Source organism: Aegilops tauschii, chromosome 6 (genome assembly GCF_002575655.3).
Source record: "Aegilops tauschii subsp. strangulata cultivar AL8/78 chromosome 6, Aet v6.0, whole genome shotgun sequence".
Lineage (NCBI taxonomy): Eukaryota > Viridiplantae > Streptophyta > Magnoliopsida > Poales > Poaceae > Aegilops > Aegilops tauschii.
This window is the reverse complement of record NC_053040.3, coordinates 157,201,795-157,206,175: the sequence shown is the minus strand read 5'-3', so window position 1 is coordinate 157,206,175 and position 4,381 is coordinate 157,201,795. Positions and strand designations below refer to the sequence as shown.

Sequence of the window (4,381 nt, the reverse complement as noted above, 5' to 3'; positions counted from 1 at the left end):
ACCCACAATTCATCGGCCTCAACAAACACACCGGAAAAGAAGATTACATCGAATAGATCTCCACAAGAGAGGGGGAGAACATTGTATTGAGATCCAAAAAGAGAGAAGAAGCCATTTAGCTAATAACTATGGACCCGAAGGTCTGAGGTAAACTACTCACACATCATCGGAGAGGCTATGGTGTTGATGTAGAAGCCCTCCGTGATCGATGCCCCCTCCGGCGGAGCTCCGAAAAGGCCCCAAGATGGGATCTCACGGGTACAGAAGGTTGCGGCGATGGAATTAGGTTTTTGGCTCCGTATCTGGTAGTTTGCGGGTACGTAGGTATATATAGGAGGAAGAAGTACGTCGGTGGAGTAACATGGGGCCCACGAGGGTTGAGGGTGCGCCCAGGGGGGTAGGTGCACCCCCCTACCTCGTGCCCTCCTGGTTGATGTCTTGACGTAGGGTCCAAGTCCTCTGGATCACGTTCGTTCCGAAAATCACGTTCCCGAAGGTTTCATTCCGTTTGGACTCCGTTTGATATTCTTTTTCTGCGAAACTCTGAAATAGGCAAAAAACTACAATTCTGGGCTGGGCCTCCGGTTAATAGGTGTGGCACCCCGGCTCAGAGAAAACCGGAACGCCCCGTATTCCAGCCCAGAGATCGAGGAGAAGTCTTCTGGAATACGGCACAGCTTAGCATAGAACAAACCAGCTTACTATTATTACACGAATATGAATACAAGGTCTCGAATATTACAATGAATAACATCGGCACGGCGACACTACGGCATCCTCAGTTGCTCTATGCAAGAAGCATAACAAGTTGAGGTAGCGGAACAACTACTGGCAGCGGAAAAACGAACGGCGATGATGGACTCCACTCCGCAGGGACTCTGGCTGGAACGCTTATCCTAGCTCACGAACACCGGAACACACCAAACAAGCAAGCAATCCAGGCACGACCTGCAAGCTGGCATGACACGCCAGGTCAGTACATTGAATGTACTTGCAAGCTCACAATAACAAGAAGCATTCAAGACAAACATCAGCATGGCATTTACAGGTTAAGCAGGAATTAACATGAGATCATCAGAATAACATGGCATGAACAACATGAACATGATATAGGTAGAACAACATGAGCATGGCATGAACATATAGATCTGACGCTACTAGCATGCAACATGATGACACTATATGCACTATTTATTCTGCTCGGGTTACTTTGTAACCATCACATGCATCACTTAGCATCCTCGGGCATCACACGATCATCTGAGGATCAAATCAAGCTTGGTATAAACAATACTGTAGTAATCATTAAATGACCACAATGAGCTTGATCTTTACCCACGATTCTCGCACAACATCACGAATATCCAACAACTCGGTATCCTTGATACCACGGTGATCATTCCGGCGATCACAACCATGACCAACACTTGGTCTGAAACGGTGATCTTTCCGGCGATCACAACCAACTTATCTCATCATCGAACCGGGGTTGTCATTGATCAAGTTATTATTAATACTGTTGACTCACGGTGGGACCGACACGAACTGGGACCTTATCCGCGGGCGCGGCTATCCATAGATTTAATATACACTCTGCAGAGGATAGTACACTGTACCCACACCACGGAACCCATGGCCTCGCACTCCCATTCGGGTGGACCAACGGTGTTCCGACAAAACCGATCTATTGTCATGACACTCTCCCGGCCACTCCGACCCACTCCCAACAGGGCTAGTCCTGGGTGGCCCCGTGTCTACCAAAGACACAACGACCACCGTCGTGGCCAAACGTCCCTCACGGGGACCGGATCCATAAAAATAACAACAACGGGCACACGAGGTTATGTCTGCTTACCTGATCAGGGTACGCACGCCCATAACCTTCCCTAGTTGGAGGCACCGGCAAGAGGCACGACAATAGACCCAGTTAGGACCTCCCCATAAGGTAAGCGTGGTTGCACTGGTCAGTTTCGATATGGTGGCACCATGACTCAGCCAACAGTTGTTCAAGTTGAATTTAATCCGGTTAAATTTGAATGCAATATGCTGAGCCATGATAAAATAACATGATGCATATACAAAGCATGAGCATGATATCAACATAAGCACGAGATGCAACATAATTATCCATCATATGAAATAATCTCAAACTGAACATGGCATAATGACGAGCATAAATATTACAGGTGCAACACTACTCATGGTATAACATGACCACTAGCATCAACCATAAATACCATGCAAGGACTCATCAATAACATTACCGAGTAACACTTAACCAACTAACAGCAAAGGAACAACGCATATTAACAGTACTCGATAACCGACGTTAGTCATGCACCGAAGAACATGACCAACCCAACATGTACTACTATCAAGCATGGCAATATGAAAGTAATACTAGAAACTAGTAGGACATGCTAACCAGGTCCATAACAATATAGCAAGCAAGTAAGCACTAACCCAGAAGCATTACCCAAACAATGATAACCATATTTTAAACAAGCAACATTTAATAAATATTCAAGTTGAAAACCATGGCTATTGCATGACTATCATGCAAGTGGGTATTGTGGCTTGCATGGGGATGAAGAAGGCACCGGGAAGAAGTGCGGTGAAGCCGCGGAAAAATTTGCCAGAAACAGTTCTCTCTCGGAGGGGCTGTTTACGTGCAAGGGCAAAAAGGTCATTTTCACAGTGTCAAACCATAGTGAAAATGAAACCAACAGAACGGGCTCTACGAGACGAAGAAGTGGGCTTTGGAATCACCTCATTTGGAGTCTCGAGCAAAAAGATATAAGCGTTTGAAATCCAGAACCAATCTGTAAAATAAACTCTACAAACAGGCCCCTGGGCTGAAAAAGAGAAAACGTATTTTAGACAATACGCCTTCAGAACGGAGAAACGCATTTGCAACCGAAGAAGAAAGGAAATACGCTTTCGGAAGAGGAAAACGCATTCTGTTCCAAGGAGGAGCAGAACTACGTTTCTGCTAACTGAAAGCGTACTTCCACAAAATACGTTTCCACTTACTGACGTGGCGCGGCGGTGTCAACGGCTGAGGCACTGACGAGGGGACTGCGGGCGATGGGGCCCGCCTGGCCTGGGCTCGTCTTCAACCTCGCTCGCTCCCGCGCTGGTCAGAGGACCGCCGGCCACGACGGGGATTGCCGGCGACTCCGGGCGTCTCCCGCAGTGCTCCGCCTATGGGCGAGCTCAGCGCGGATAGGCGCATCTAGTGGTGCCAGCCGCGGCCGGTGAGGAGGACCGAGGCGGCGGTGGCTATGAGGCCGGCGGACGGTGGCATCGGGCAGATGCGGGCACGGCGCTCCGGGCCACCAGAAGAGAAAGCGAAGAGTTGGGGAGGCTCAGGGTACTCCAGGTGGTCTAGTGGAGGTGGAAGAAAGAGGGGAGGAGCTCGGGGCTGCTCGGATTCGAGCGGAGCCCGACGGCGGCCATGGCGGCGATGGGCAGCGGGGAGAGGTCCTCCGGCTCGGCTGATTGATTGGGGAGGGAGCTGGGAGTGAGGGGAGGCCAATGCTGTGCTCGAAGGGCTCGGGGAAGGCCTATATATAGGCGAGGCGAGGACGTGCCGCGCTGGCGTCGCCGCGGACACGCGGCCGGCGCCGCGGATGCGTGTGCGCGCGCATGAGCTCGGGGAAGGCGACGGAGAGGGAACGGATCAGGGGCAGGGCTCACGGAGATGAGGCCGAGCTCATGGACAAGAGGAGAAGAAGTCGAACGCCATAAATGCCCGGTCGGCACTGTGTGCTCGTGGACGCGCGGCGGCTTGCGTCGGTGAGGAAACTGCCGGAGGGGGAGCGGGGTCCAGGTGATCGGCGACGATGAGAGGAAGACAATGGACATGCTCACGCGCGCTAAGACGACGAGGAGGAGAGGGGCCCGAGCAAGAATCCATCCTGGGCGTGGCCAACGGCAGCAGAGCGCGCGCACAGGCTTGCCATTAACGCGGTCACCGCGTGCACTGGCATGTAGCGGGGGAGATGAGCTAGAGCGTGTTGTCTAGTGGCAAGTTCATCCAGGGGAGGTTCCTACTGCGGTGGTAGTTTGGTTAAAAGAGCTTCGGTTGAAAGGTAATTAACCTCTGAAGTTTACTGCAGTAAACTTGATCGTGTACTGCTGCTCAACAGGGAGGTGATTGGTGACAATGGAGTTGTCTGCGAGGTTGAGGTAAAGAAGGACTTACATCCTGGTAACTATGGAGGGGTTTGGATCAAGATTTAACAGAGTTGCTTTGCAACTGCCAAATATGGTCCAGAATCAAGATTTGGATGATGCACTCTTATGAAGCATCAACTTGAGCTCAAATTGGGCAAGGCAGAGTCATTTGGTCCTATGAAGATGCTTAAAAAGTCGCATA

The 4,381-nt window shown here is 50.7% G+C and overlaps 1 long non-coding RNA gene across 1 annotated transcript; it reads right to left on the bottom strand.

Annotated features, from left to right (window-relative positions):
* Positions 1-684: 684 nt before the first annotated feature.
* LOC120967451 (uncharacterized) lies at positions 685-3,648 on the bottom strand. Its single transcript, XR_005761223.3, has 4 exons — positions 3,034-3,648; positions 2,770-2,855; positions 2,537-2,661; positions 685-955 (listed from the first exon to the last, which is right to left on the bottom strand). It is a non-coding gene; the product is annotated as an uncharacterized lncRNA (long non-coding RNA).
* Between the last annotated feature and the right edge of the window lie 733 nt (positions 3,649-4,381).